The sequence below is a fragment of the Bubalus kerabau genome, chromosome 8 (assembly GCF_029407905.1).
Source record: "Bubalus kerabau isolate K-KA32 ecotype Philippines breed swamp buffalo chromosome 8, PCC_UOA_SB_1v2, whole genome shotgun sequence".
Taxonomy (NCBI): Eukaryota; Metazoa; Chordata; class Mammalia; order Artiodactyla; family Bovidae; genus Bubalus; species Bubalus kerabau.
The window spans coordinates 50,904,044-50,920,231 of record NC_073631.1 but is presented as its reverse complement, the minus strand read 5'-3'; positions in this window follow the sequence as shown (position 1 = coordinate 50,920,231).

Genomic DNA, 16,188 nt, shown 5'->3' with positions numbered 1-16,188 from the left:
TCATTCCAATCCCAAAGAAAGGCAATGCGAAAGAATGCTCAAACTACCGCACAGTTGCACTCATCTCACATGCTAGTAAAGTAATGCTCAAAATTCTCCAAGCCAGGCTTCAGCAATATGTGAACTGTGAAATTCCAGATGTTCAAGCTGGTTTTAGAAAAGGCAGAAGAACCAGAGATCAAATTGCCAACATCCGCTGGATCATCAAAAAAGCAAGAGAGCTCCAGAAAAACATCCATTTCTGCTTTATTGACTATGCCAAAGCCTTTGACTGTGTGGATCCCAATAAAGTGTGGAAAATTCTGAAAGACATGGAAATACCAGACCACCTGACCTGCCTCTTGAGAAACCTGTATGCAGGTCAGGAAGCAACTGTTAGAACTGGCCATGGAACAACAGACTGGTTCCAAGTAGGAAAAGAAGTACGTCAAGGCTGTATATTGTCACCCTGCTTATTTAACTTATATGCAGAGTACATCATGAGAAATGCTGGGCTGGAAGAAGCACAACCTGGAATCAAGATTGCCGGGAGAAATATCAATAACCTCAGATATGCAGATGACACCATGCTTATGGCAGAAAGTGAAGAGGAACGAAAAGCCTCTTGATGAAAGTGAAAGAGGAGTGAAAAAGTTGGCTTAAAGAGGAATGAAAAAGTTGGCTTAAAGCTCAACATTTAGAAAACGAAGATCATGGCATCTGGCCCCATCACTTCATGTGAAATAGATGGGGAAACAGTGGAAACAGTGTCAGACTTTAATTTTGGGGGTCCCAAATCACTGCAGATGGTGATTGCAGCCATGAAATTAAAAGATGTTTACTCCTTGGAAGGAAAGTTATGACCAACCTAGACAACATATTCAATAGCAGGGACATTACTTTGCCAACAAAGGTCTGTCTAGTCAAGGCTATGGTTTTTCCAGTGGTCATGTATGGATGTGAAAGTTGGACTGTGAAGAAGGCTGAGCGCTGAAGAATTGATGCTTTTGACCTGCGGTGTTGGAGAAGACTCTTGAGGGTCCCTTGGACTGCAAGGAGATCCAACTAGTCCATTCTAAAGGAGATCAGACCTGGGTGTTCTTTGGGAGGAATGATGCTAAAGCTGAAACTCCAGTACTTTGGCCACTTCATGCGAAGAGTTGACTCATTGGAAAAGACTCTGATGCTGGGAGGGATTGGGGGCAGGAGGAGAAGGGGACGACAGAGGATGAGATGGCTGGATGGCATCACCGACTCGACGGACATGAGTTTGATAGAACTCCAGGAGTTGGTGATGGACAAGGAGGCCTGGCGTGCTGCAATTCATGGGGTCTCAAAGAGTCGGACTTGACTGAGCGACTGAACTGAACTGAACTGAACTGAACTAATTGGCTTCCCTGGTGGCTCAAATTGTAAAGAATGCCTGCAGATGCAGGAGATGCAAGAGATGTGGGGTTCGATCCCTGATTTGGGAAGATCCCCTGGAGAACTCACTCCAGTATTGTTGCCTAGAAAATCCCATGGACCGAAGAGTCTGGTGGGCTACAGTTCATGGGGTCTCAAAGAGTCAGACACCACTGAGCAACTTACACTTTTCTAATTCTAATGACAGTAATAGCAGGTTAATAAAGTGATTAAGTTGTTTCAAGTTTAAAACTCAGATTCCCTCCATCTTTATTCTTTATTTCTGCCAGACACATCAAAGGGATGGGGTGGGATGAGGTAAATTTGGGCTAAGGTAGTTTCTGTGCCTGCTGGCCTCTGCTAAGGTGTGGTTTGTCCCACCCCATCTTTGGCATTTTGTCTCTTCTTGCTGCATGAATGGTGATATCTCTAGCACCATCATGGCCTTCAGTTGTCAAATTCATATATTCTGTGTTCTCTACCAGTCAGGGACCTCTTCTGGTCTGAGTGCCCTTTATTGGATTATAGTAGTTCTTAGTTCCATCTCTTGTGTCCTGTTGGGGTATGCGGGGCTCTCTGAGGCCCATCCGCTTAACTATTTGCCTCAGCCATTGCTCATCTCTCACTTAGGTGCCATGATGGACATGGGATTTCTCTATGAAGTTTTCAGACTCTCAGGAATTGTGCATCTCACTCAGAGGCCAGGCTCTGGCCCTTCTCCTTTACAGCCCTCCACAGACTCATTTGGGGTTTCTATTTGGATTTCTAATTTGCTGTTTCCCACATCCCCTTCAGAACTTGGTGTTGGGGACGGAGAACTGGGTACTTTCTCAGGGACTTACCAGTGTCTGAATCCTAGTCATATCTGCTATGATTCTTGCCCCATTCATTATGTTTTAACCTACTTTCAGTCAGCATTTACATTCTTCTCCCATCTATGGTTTATGGTATAAGATTCTTGAATCTGTGGGCTCTGGATCTTGATATTTACAGTTAAGCCTTTAGTGTTTAAATTGTTTTAAAAAAGAGAAAGCCTCCTTTCTTCTCTCAAACTCATGCCACTTACAATAGAAAGCCATGCCTTGCATACCACGGTCTCTGCTATAGATTAACCAAGTCTTCCTGGTAGCTCATAAGCCATGATTTTAGTTCTGCCTGGTTGATCCTACCCTGAAGGTGATATATACAGAAAGTGTTCACTGACTGCTGAATGGTGGGTGAAAGGAAAGGGTGACAGGAATTAAAAGGCACAGAGTTTAATGATAATTTAAAAATTACCCCACTACTACTGGGAAACCATGCATGTTTCCAGAATTCTCATTAAGAGATCATGGTGTTCCCAGGAAACTGCCTAGAAGGAAATTGCAACCTACTCAATTACACTGCAACTTGCCAGGAATTAAGTAATGGTGTTCTTGGAATTGGAGAGTACAGTGTGGGCAGTGTTTATCTAATGCTGTGCTGAAGAGTCTGACCTTAGCTTCTGAGGACCAGCAGGATTATCTGGTTGGTAATGTCTCTAGAATGGAGAGCAATTCATCAGCTCATTCAGGGGGCCCAGCTTTTGGTAGAATTGATGAATTCCATGTGAAAGACAGGGCCCTAGCAGTTCTCAACTTTTAAGAGTCATTTAGAAAGAACAATTTAAAATGTGGATTGCTAGAAACAACATCCAGATAATGTAAATTCATAGGTCTTGTAAGACTCAGGAATTTACGTTTTAACAGGCTTCTTCTGGACTACATTTTGATAAGATGAGATGCGTAATTGAAGTGGCTAGAATAAAAATTAAATAATCAGTGACAGTATCACCCTTAGGCCCAGATCAAAGGGCTTCTGCTTTGGGGTCTTAGGTTTAGAGGAGCCTGCTCTGCCCCTGTGATGAGGAATCAGTCGACTTAAGGGGATATACCACCGAGAATCTAGGCCAAACTTTCTAGACCATGATCTGGGTACCGAGCCCCTGAAATTTTCTGCCCAGCTGGCACTGAGCTGCCTCCCAGGTTCTGCATGAAGTTCTTCCCTGGTCTGAGCTCTGGAGGGCACATGCTGCTGCAGGCAGCCTTCAGCCTCAGTGTTGGCAAGGAGCAGCTGTTTGTGGGGTTGTGGAGCATGGCTGTGTCAGCTGATGCGCCCACCAGTGGCGGGAAGAAGCACCTCATGAAAGGCTGGCTGTGGTCCACAGGAGTGTGGCTGTGGGCCTGGAGCTGGCTCTCCTTGTACTGCTGCATTCCTGTGCCTGGTGTTCTGGGTCCTTTTGAAGGTACATTTATCATGAAGACCAGAACATGCGTCATTCAGCAATTTGTTGCTGCTGCTGCTGCTGCTGCTGTTGCTAAGTCGCTTCAGTCGTGTCCGACTCCGTGCGACCCCATAGACGGCAGTCCACCAGGCTCCCCCGTCCCTGGGCAAGAAGAAGAAGGCTCCCCCGTCCCTTCTCCAGGCAAGAAGACTGGAGTGGGTTGCCATTTCCTTCTCCAATGCATGAAGGTGAAAAGTGAAAGTGAAGTCACTCAGTCCTGTCCGACTCTCCGCGACCCCATGGACTGCAGCCTACCAGGCTCCTCCGTCCATGGGATTTTCCAGGCAAGAGTACTGGAGTGGGGTGCCATCACCTTCTCCAAGCAACTTGTTAGTATGGATTATAACTTCTAAATATGCTGAAGTTTTAGGTTTGTGGGCCTGTATTGGATTCTTGCCTTAGGTCCCACGAACACTAAGGGCAGATCTGATCAATGTTTTCAAATTATTAACATCTTAGAATTAATTTCATCTGATCAAAAAACTGTCCTTCAAGCCAAGCCCCAGGGAGGGACAAAGAGAGGGAAAGGAAAGGAAATGTTACCTCCGGGCTTGACCACCCTGCGGGTCCCAGTGAGAAAGTGGGTCAGAACTAGGTGGAAGGATGAAGCTTGGTGCAACCCTTCCAAGCCTGCCTGCTCTTCTGTCCACTAACAAGCGGGGAATGGGGTTCAGTGTAATTCTATCTGAGTTGGGGAGGGGCAAAGCCAGGTTTTCTAATCTCTATCTCTCCAGGATTTCAGCCTCTCCCGCAGCAGTGAATTTGTCCCTAACTTCTTAGAGTGAGATAGAGTGTGTAACTGTGAACACTTTCTAGAATGACTTTAAAATATTTTCAACCACAGTTGCATGTTTAAAAAAAAAAAAAAGGCCGGTTCAGAGTTACATCAATTATTTTATAAGTGGATAAATGAAAAAAAAAAAAAAGTCTGACTGATTTTTCATGTTTCACACACACTGTATGGTATAAGAGGCATCATTTCATGATGTTCACTCTTCTTGATACTATATACCACATATTTTAATGGGAATATCCATTAAATATCCAATTACTTTTTGTTTTTTATTTACTGCTTCAATTTGGCCTTCTATATACAGTTGTCTAGGTTGTACAGTGCATAACAGTACCTACCCTAAAAAGTGAGTGGGAGTTGAAATCTAGCCCACCTCCCCCTCATCAAGCTGAGTGCCCTAACATGAGCCTACATCCACCAGAAGGAAGAGTGCCCTTTTCTAATCACACAAAATCACTGATTACTCTTCTAATCATGACTGCAGCCATGAAATTAAAAGACACGTGCTCCTTGGAAGAAAAGCTATGACAAGCCTAAATAACATATTAAAAAGCAGAGACATTACTTTACTGACAAAGGTCCATCTAGTCAAAGCTATGGTTTTTCCAGTAGTCATGTATGGATGCGAGAGTTGGACTATAAGGAAAGCTGAGCACTGAAGAATTGACGCTTTTGAACTATGGTGTTAGAGAAGACTCTTGAGAGTCCCTTGGACTGTAAGGAGATCCAAGCAGTCCATCCTAAAGGAAATCAGTCCTGAATATTCATTGGAAGGACTGATGCTGGAGCTGAAGCTCCAGTACTTTGTCCACCTGATACGAAGAACTGACTAACTTGAAAAGACCCTAATGCTGGGAAAGATTGAAGGCAGGAGGATAAGGGGACAACAGAAGATGAGATGGTTGGGTGCCATCACCTACTCGATGGACATGAGTTTGAGCAATCTCCGGGAGTTGGTGATGGACAGGGAGGCCTGGCGTGCTGCAGTCCATGGGGTCTCAAAGAGTCAGACATGACTAAGTGACTGAACTGAACTCTTCTAATCACATACCTCCAGCCCTAGGTCCATGCAGGAGGGTCCCTATCAGTTGTCATAGTAGTCAAATATTTAAATATGAAATAATGTGTTTCTCTAAGAGGACTTCCCTGTCAGAAAAACATACCTGAGCAAAAAGCAGAGTTATGGCTCTCTGGTCAGATATGGCTCCTATTATAGATCAAGCAATTAACACTGTGGCTTATAAAATTATCTCCTTTCGTATGATTAGCTGAAAACAGCTCCTTAGAGTCTGATCCCCCTTTGGTAGATGGATAGAGTTGGATTTCTAGTTCAACAAAGTAAAGATGCTACACTTGTGGAGAGGACTTTTTACAGTTTCAGATGTCCCAGGCAGAACAACAAGCCTGTGGCACAAAATTTTCTGAAATCACTTGAAATCTGTTGCAGTGTGATAGGGGTTTACCTTGAGATGTGAAGAAAGGAAAACTGAAACTAAAATATCACTCCCTGCATGCATTTTCTACCCTCTTACTCTGCTATATTTTTCTTCATCTTCCTTATCACTGCCGAGTCTTATATATCAGTCTTATATATCAGTTTCTTGACTCAATGCTTACTGAGTTCCTGCCACATTTAGAAGCACTCAGCAAATACTTGTTGAATGAAGAAATGAGTGACTCACAAAGATACAACCCTCAGCTTTGGAAAAGTTGCTGTGAGGTTTTGTAAATTAGGAATGAAGACTACTCTTTCATGGTCCATCCTAAGTGGTCATGAAATCAATAAACCCTGGGCTGTAGTGAGAAAGGACATATCTGCTGGGAGACCCCAAGGTCACTACAGACTAACAGTGCCATGATGATACTTATGTTAGAGAATGATAGGAGTGTCTTAGGAGATACTCATTTGGATATTTGGTTTCTTTCCCGTTTGATCCCCATCTCCACTGTAGCAAAGAGATAGATTGCTTTTCAGGGCAAGAATAGGCGTCCACAGCAGCCATAATTTCTATAAGTCCCAGAAGAAAACCAAGCTTCACTACTGCTTTTAACTGTGTGATGATCAGGTACTGGAACAGAATTAGCAACAGCCAGAAAATGGAGTTGATGAGGATTCTTGAAGAGAAAGTGTCTGAGTAATTACAGTTGGAAATTAAATATTATATTGGCTTTTTATTATATATAATATATTGGCTAGTATACAGGCATTGAACAAAGGCATTAAATTAGTCCAGCTGAATCAGCATTGGTTATGAACATAGAGGAGGCCATCTCCTACTCTTCCTCAACCCTGCTCTCTTTGGGCCTGCTGGAGCTCAGAGTCTGCTCTTACAAATCCCAATATCCTCAACCTCTCATCCCTGGATGTTCCTGCCATCATCCTGCTCTGATGGAGATATGACTCTTTTTTTTTTGTAAATTAATTTATTTATTTTAATTGGAGGCTAGTTACTTTACAATATTGTAGTGGTTTTTGCCATGCATTCACATGAATCAGCCATGGGTGTACATGTGTCCCCCATCTGAAACCCCCTCCTTCCTCCCTTCCCATCCCATCCTTCAGGATTGTCCCAGTGCACTGGCCTTGAGCGCCCTGTCTCATGCATTGAACCTGGACTGGTGATCTATTTTACATATGGTAATATACATGTTTCAATGCTATTCTCTCAAATCATCCCACCCTCACCTTCTCCCACAGAGTCCAAAAGTCTGTTCTTTACATCTGTGTCTCTTTTGCTGTCTCGCATATACGGTCATCATTATGGAGACATGACTCTTTATTGAAAACTTTCCCTTCCTGTTCTCTTGCATCCCTGGTGCGTGGTGACCATGGTTTCCTCCCCCAGTTTTATGTTATGGGGCCTGGAGGTAGGATGCATTTCCTTTTCACTCCTCATTGCTACTTCTGGATCATCATTCTCTTTCCCTAAATACATCTTGCATTACATGTCAGGTTGTCAGGTAATGTCATGCATTCCTCCCATTTTGTTGATATCCATCATCTCAAGGTCATTCCTCTGTACTCCTGCCTTATGGCCACAGTCCTATTCCAGTTTTGATTCTTGGCAATTTCAATACACACGTAGACTGTCTCTCCATCCCCGTAGCCTTTCACCTTTTGTCCCTCCCATGGTCAAACCAGACCTTGTCATTACCCATCCCTGTATGCCCTCCATAATCTCCGTATATGCACGTCTTCTCTGACCCCCACCTCTTCTTTTCCCAATACACATTCTCTAGCACCCTCTTTTCTGCATAACAAGGCACCACAGACAGGGTGGGTTAGACAACAGACAGTTCTTCTCACACAGGTCAGAGGCTGGAAGTCCAAGGTCAGGGTGTCAGCAGGTGGATTCCTTCTGAGGGCTGTTGGGGGAGAATCTGCTCCACGCTTCTCCCTTGGCTTCTGGTGGCTTGCTGGCAACCCTTGAGCTTTCTTGGCTTGCAGACACATGACACATTGGTTTCGAGTCTCAGCCTTGGTCTTCAAATGGCATTCTCCCCGTGTGTGTGTCTGTGTTGAAATCTTCATATCTGAAAAGGCACCGGTCATATCAGATTTAGGGGCTAACTTTATTCCAATATGACCTCCCCTTAATGCAATGAATGACATTGGCAGTGACTCTATTTCCAAATAAGGTCACATTCTGTGGTACTAGGACTTTACCATATAGAATCTGAAAGGATACAGATGTAACCCACAATACACCCCATTTCCAGCAATCCTTCACCTCTACTAGGACCTATAATCTTATCCTGTGTGTTCCCTGATGCCTTCTTCCCTCCAAACCCAGCTGTAACACCACAGTATCTCATTAGAATCACTCCCTTGCCCACCCATGGCAACTCTCACTTTGTTGAACTTTCTTGGTTAAGCCACACCTTGGGGAGGTCGAGCTCTGCATATTGCTTGAAGTTCCAAAAAAGTCCATACTGATAACAGGTGACATCTAAGATATGGGCACATTCATCAGAAGCAAAGAAGTATGAGGCCCTAAGACTGCAGCTGTATCACACTGTCTGATTGTGGAATCTCCCTCTGGCAGTTTGCTTGGGTTTTCTGATTAGTAGTGGATCTTTTGAAAGTTCTTTCTTTCTTCTTTTTTTTAAAAAATCTATTATTTATTGATTTATTTATTTGACTGTGCCGAATCTTCTTTGTTGCAGGAGAGATCTTTAGTTGCAGCATACGAACTCTTAGTTGTGGCATGTGGGACCTAGTTTCTTGACCAGGGATGGAACCTAGGCCCCCTGCATTGGGATTGAGCAGTCTTAGCTACTAGACCATCAGGGAAGTCCCAAGCATTTGTCTTCTAGTGCTAGTGAATATCTTCTTTGATGTTGGTGATCCTCAGCATATATTAACACAAAGCTGAACAATTGAACTTACTCCAATTTTTGGATGTGTTGAGTGATGTCATTTGCCCAAAGCTCAGGAAAAGAATGCAAAGATGAAATCATGAACAATGGAAAGATTGGAGGGACAAATATGGAGTGAACAAATTGTTGAAAAGAAAGTAATTCTTTTACAAAATTGGTTGCTTGGAAAGATGTAAATTTTAGCACTTTATATTTGTTAGTCAATTCCTTACCCACTTGGAATCCATGGGTAAATTTACATGAGCTACTCTGTCTTCCCAGGTTCTCTGTGTAAGGCTTTCCTGACACCCCTAAATTTGGAACCCCAGGAACTTATTCCGGTTACTACAGCCCTGGGGCAATCCTCTTTAGGAATGTGTGGTAGATGGAGGCAGGGTGGACAGATGTGGGGGGGAGTTGGGGGGATGGGTTGGGGGAGGAGGAGGGAGCTGTATAAGGGAGCTATATGAGGGATGCAAGGGTCCCCACTTAGTGGGACAAATTGATGAGAGAAGAGGAAAAAACCTGTTCATGTTATTGAGGTAACATGTACTGGGTTAACAATATAGTTGAACTATGCCATTCCATGGAATTCTCCAGGCAAGAGTGTTGGAGTGGGTAGCCATTCCCTTCTCCAGGGTATCTTCCTGACCCAGGGATCAAAACCAGTTCTCCTGCATTGCAGGTAGATTCTTTACCATCTGAGCCACCAGGGAAGCCCTAATAAAATAATAGTAAAGTTAATAAAGTGTTTTCTGTGGCTGTTTGTTGCAACTACATTTTCAAAACATGCTTGCTTTTATTTTTTAATGAACAACTGCTGTGAAAGTGGTTGATATTATATTTTCTAATGTGTTGTGGGGAGGAAAAGGTCCATTTCAGTGCATTGTAGGTACACTTTGAATTGAGAATTCTACAGTTCTTCATTGCAGAAAACAGAAACAGGTGATACAATTTAAAAAAAAGAACTTTTGGGTGGCTCTCACTTTGCTGCCCTGTGATTCACTGAGTTAAGTCGCAAATGTTGGATGTGTGGCTAAGATAGAATGACTTTTGATTTTGAGGATTCATGAGCTGATTGAGTCCTGTGTGTCTATATGTTTTGACACCATTTGAGTGAAAGCTTTGTGGTGTTTTGACATCACAAAGCAGCAGAAAGGCAGAGTTCAAAGAAGGAAAAAAGTGAGCATGTGTGAGTTTGTTATCTAAAAGCATCCATTTCCTGCATAACATCAGAAAGCAAGGTTAGGTCACTGCTGATAGGGTACATGATGCAGAAAGCAAAACTACTTTTTGTTTTTAACCCCAGGGAGATCCAGCCACTTGCTTTCATATGACTATTCTTTGAACTAAAATATTTGCAGTGAATATAGAATGGCAGCAAAATCAACATTCTTAGGCTCCTCACGGAGTACAAAGTTCCTCCAAAATACGCTTGTCATTGACACTTATTAGAGCTCATCCAAAGAAACACTAATATTTTATACTATTTATTTGGAAAATTTTATATTGAATATACAAATATATTAAGCAAGTTATTTAGTAATTGGTCTCTTTGTTTTAAAGTGATAAAAATTTCTGATTACTTCATTTCCATTTATATTTATGGTAACAGATCATGATGTGCAAAACATTGAACTTTACTAGGTCATGACATTCTGGAGATTTTCCTTAGAAGTCCTAATCTGAGCCCCCAATCTGGTAATAAATGTGAACATTCTTCTTAGTGTAGAATTAAATATAATGGGTGAGATGAAATTGCCATTTTTTTAAAGTTTGTTTTTCTTTTAAGAAATTAGAAGTTCAAGGATGTTAGCATATACTTAATTTCTTTTTATTTGTTTTTGCAAAGCAACACTTTTTTTTTGTCAACAGAACCTATCTAGAGGTGGTGTCTGGACATTGGGGGTCTGAAGAGAAAGATCAGAGTTGTGAGGACAACTCTGGCCACTCTTGGGGTCTAGGTGGTTAGGGGCAGGGTCGGGGTGGGCAGCAGGAACTTGGAGCCCCCAGGAAACCAAGGAATGGGGTATCAGCTCCCCTGGCTCACCCGTGGGAGACCAGTGAGGGCCATCAGCTCAGGCCTACTGAGCCAGGCAGTGGGGTTGCAGTGGGAAGGACTTGGGAGATGTGATAGGGAGGGGGGTTATTTTGTTTCAGCTATGCACATTATTCAGTCATTTCCTAGGAGTTAACCTCACTCAAAATGTACCCTTGTGCCTGATAGTGAGTGCAAAGGGCCTGAAGACAATGGAGATACTTGAACATCTACCAACCAAATATATAGACTAGAGGTCCATGTAGATAGTTCTCAGATGGGAACAGTGGGTGACTGCTTATGGGTGCCAAAATATGAGACTTGGTATGAATCCTCCATGAGTCTTTTTTTTTTTTCATTAAAAATATTTATTGGTGTATAGTTGATTAACAATGTTGTATTAATTTCAGGTGTACAGCAATATGATTCAGTTATACATAAACATACACTCATTCTTTTTCAGATTCTTTTCTTAAATAGGTTATCACAGAATTTTGAGTAAAATTACCTGTGCTTGTTAGTTATCTATTTTACATATGTGTGTGTATGTTAATCCCAAAGCTCTTGATTTATCCATCCCCCCACATTCCGTTTTGGTTACCATAAATTTGTTTTCAATATCTGTAAGTCTGTTTCTATTTTGTAAATAAGTTCATTTATATAATTTTTTAAAAAATGAGATTCTAAATATTAGTAATATCATGATATTTGTCCTTTTTTGTCTGACTTACTTCACTTAGTATGATAATCTCCAGGTTCATTGTTGCTGCAAATAACATTATTTCATTTTTTTTAATGGCTGAGTAATATTCCTTTGTACATATGTACCACAATTTTCTTTATCCATTCCTCTCTAGATGGACATTTAGTTTCATTCCATGTCTTGCTTATTGTAAATAGTGCTGCAGTGAACAATGGATTGCATATATCTTTTCAAATTATGGTTTTCTCTGGATATATGTCCAGGAGTAGCATTGCTGGGTCATAGGGTAATTATGTTTTTAGTTTTTTAAGGAACCTCATTCTCTTCTTTATAGTGGTTGTACCTATTTACATCCCCACCAACAGTTCAGAGGAGCTCACTTTTTTCCACACCCTCTCCAGAATTTGTTTGTAGACTTCTTGATGATTGCCATTCTGATCGGTGTGAGGTGATACCACACTGTAGTTTCGAGTTGCATTTCTCTAATAATTAGTGATGTTGAGCATCTTTTCATATACTTTTTGGCCATCTGTATGTCTTCTTTGGAGAAGTGTCTATTTAGATCTTCCCATTTTTTGATTGGGTTGTTTGTTTTTTGATTTAGATTTGCATGAGCTGTTTGTACACTTTGGAGATTAATTCCTTGTCAGTTGCTTCATTTGCAAATACTTTCTCCCATTCTGTGGGCTTTTTTGTTTTGTTTTGTTTTGTTGATGACTGTGCAAAAGCTTTTAAGTTTAAATAGGTCCTATTTGTTTATTTTTATTTCCATTACTTTAAGAGGTAGATCAAAGAAGATCTTGCTGCAATTTACGTCAGAAAGTTCTCTGCCTTCATGAGTCTTTTGTGTAACAGGGTATTTTAACATTGTTGAATTCATTGGGGGGAAAAGGCATATTGCTAAATCAAAATACATGAATACAGTTAAAAAGTTACAGAATTATTTTCCTATTTTTTAATTTATTCCAACAAAAAAATTACTTGGTTAAGATTATTAGAGAAAAATACTGCTGAAATCAGGCTCAATAATCATGCAGAATTTGGGTTGATAGGACCTAGGTATGAAATATTAAAAATAAATATAAAAATATCATATGGTATCACTTATATGTGAAATCTAAAAAATTGTACAAATGAACTTATTTACAAAACAGAGAGTCACAGATGCAGAAGACAAACTTATGGTTACCAGGAGGGAAAGAGGGGGCAGGATAATTTGGAAGATTAGGATTGACATATATACACTACTATATATAAAACAGATAACTAGTAAGGGCCTACTATACAGCACAAGGAACTCAATATTCTATAATAACTTATATGGGGAAAGAATCTTAAAAAGTGTGGATATATGTATATGTATAACTGATTCACTTTGCTGTACACCTGGAACTAAATAACATTGTAAATCAACTATACTCCAATAAAAATTTAAAAAAATCAATGGGATTATAAACTAAACCATTTCCTTTGTGAAAGATGAAATGCTGTCACAAGTAAGCTAGTGTTCCTAATAGACTATGACTTAGAGATGTTACAAGTTAGAGGGAACTTTAGAGATACATGTAGTTCAAGCACTTTATAAATTTTAGAAACTAAGAAATTGAACCAAGAGTAGTTACTTGACTTGCCCAAGGTCACATGGCCCAGCATCAGGACCAAGGGCTAGGGTACAACATTGGATTTCTAGTACTAAGATTCTTTAGTATTCCGTGCCATGCCCATGCCAACACTCCAAGACTGCCTTTGCAAAATTCCATTTAAACATGGCTCTTATTTACTGGCTGTGGATGGGTTTGCACAAAACCATGTGGATGGAGGTCTGAATCACATGAGCACATGTTTGACAAAGTGGTATTAAATGACCAAAAGCCTTAAATAAATATGACTTTTGGTCTATTTGAAATTGTAATGACAAGGTTTTTTTCTTGAATGTTATCTTATAAATATCACATACATACTTTAAAGAAAGGACTCAAAATTAACTTTTATTTATTTGGTTTTTAAAAATCTTGGCAAGATCTGTTGAGATAATTATTGCTGGGGAAGCAGTGAGGTGATAGAAAGATAACCAGATGCCTACAGGAACTGCCTTTCCATCCTGCCCACCACACATGAGCTGTGGAGTCACTCCCATTTTCCGATCAAATAAAGCAGGGATGCTAATGACTGCTCTACCTCCAAGAAACACTCTAAGGATGAACGACACATTAAGTGAAGTGCTCCAACTGTTTCATGCTTCCCAAGTAGAGTTAGAACAGAAGAATTAGGCTTTAGACTACAACTTCTTTAACCTGGAATTTCTTTACTGAATCTTAGCTTCAGAAGACTCCAAGAAGTCAATCTAGTGATTTTTCCTCATGGCTCAGGCACCCCCTCTCAGAGAGTCCTGAGAAAGGCTGATAATGGATTCACTTCAGGGCAAGGTGATTGTTCCATGACTTAGCAGACCCAAAAGAGAAATAAGTTCATTTATTGAACAAAAATCTGTCTCTGTAATTTTTTAAAATAGTCCGAGTTTTTCATTTTGAGCTACATGGGTTTTACTAATTCTTAAGATATTTGAACTCAACTACCATGTTTCTCATAAATTTTCAATATTATGGAAGGAAAGACGATGATGTTATTGAGTGGCTACTATGCAGTATTAGCTGCTTTTTGTCTAGGTGTTTTCACTTAAAACTCAAAAACAAGCTATACCACATGTCTCCATTTCTGCATTGATGAGAACAAGAAAGTGGGTCACAGACTCTGGAAATTAGGCAGACCTGGATTTGAGACCTGGCTCTACCATTTACTAGCTATGCCCCTTGCAAAAGTTATTTAGTCTCTCTGATCCTTGACCTCTGTGTGAATGATAATAATTATGACAAACCTAGACAGCATATTAAAAAACAGAGATATTACTTTGCTGACAAAGGTCTGTATAGTCAAAGCTAAGGTTTTTCCAGTAGTCTTGTATGGATGTGAGAGTTGGACCATAAAGAAGGTTGAGCACAGAAGAACTGAGGCTTTTGAACTGTGATGCTGTAGAAGACTCTTGTCAGTCTTTGGAGTTCCCTATCAACGTTGAAGCCAAGCCTTTGACCAACACTCTTTGGGTGAGGTTGGTTTCCTAACTATGAAGCAAGCCACCCAACCATCTTCCTAACCCCTGAGCTACATGTTTCCATTTTAACAATAAAAGTAACACACCGTGAGAATTGATAAATGCTATGTTAAAACGAGTACTTTCTGTGCACATGTGTGTTTCTCTGAAACATGGGCAACCAAATCTAAGAAAGGAAATGAGATGAGGTTGACATAACTTGGTCTTAGTGAATCCACTCTCATCGCCAGTGTTCAGTATCCTTATCATGTATTGCTTACAAATCATACATTCTAGAATTTTGCTTGGAATCTGCATGAGGCTCACTAATTTATATACAAATCTCACACCTTCACCCTTTTGGGAATAGAGAGATTTTCCAGCCACTCAATACCTCTCTTATTCTTCATTCTCAGCAGCAGTTGTCTGAATTCATCTGCAAATTTTCTCCATACTTTGAGATAGAATTTGAACTCATTTAGAATGGATGAGGGCTCTCTTACTATCTATCTCTTTTCCTATTGTACATTTTAATTATCTCTTAATAATGTTTGTTCTGTAACTGGTGTACATTTTCCATGAGAGAGATTGATACTTCATGAGTAGAAAATTGATAAAGCAGAAAATTGAATAGTTCTTTTATTGTGCTATTATTTGTTAAGCTTATACTGCCTGAGATATAGCATGCCTATCCCTTCTCTGATCTTTTCCTGACTACAGAGAGTAAAAAGAAAAACAACTTTCTTGTTGTCTTCAGTGTTTATCTCAGTCCCAACTTATTTTGGCCCTTTACTTTCTCATATTATGTACGCTAGTTTTTATTTCTTCTTCTCACACTGATGACTCTGTCCACCTCCATCCATCTTTCTGAACTCATCAGAGACCCCTCTGGGCCATAGGAATTTGAAAGCTTATGATTCCAGATCTAGTGTTTCATCCAGTTCCTTTCAGAGAGCTATCTATTCTAAGGCCACCTCTCTACTCACAATGTTGACTTTTTCATTTCAACCCCAGGACCTCAGTTATGGTCAATTATGAGAGACTATTGATCCTTATTACATTTGCTTTCCAGGCAGCATATTTTCTTCCTCCACAGTATCTATTTTTTATAATGCTGAATTAATTCTGTTTTTAAAGTCCGCATCCCTCTTGTAAATATATCCCCTTGTTATTTTATTTTTTTGAAGCCCCTTTTCTGCAGGCCTGACCATTACCTTTTTCACTGTTGTGAAATATCAAGACCACTTTCTTCCAAGGCTTCCTTGTTTTGACATTTGAAACTTCTTTCTTCTCGTTGGTCAAACTGGAATCCAGAATAAAAGTTTAAAAAGAAATTTCTTCCTTTCCCTTCAGAGGGAAAATTTTCAGCAACACAAGCCAAGAACAGGTCACTCATTTTGCTGTGTACTGACTTGAATGCTGTGCTGTGTGCTAAGTTGCTTCAGTCATGTCTGACTCTTTGCAACCCTATGGACTGCAGGCTGCCAGACTCCTCTGTCTGTGGGATTCTCCAGGGAAGAAT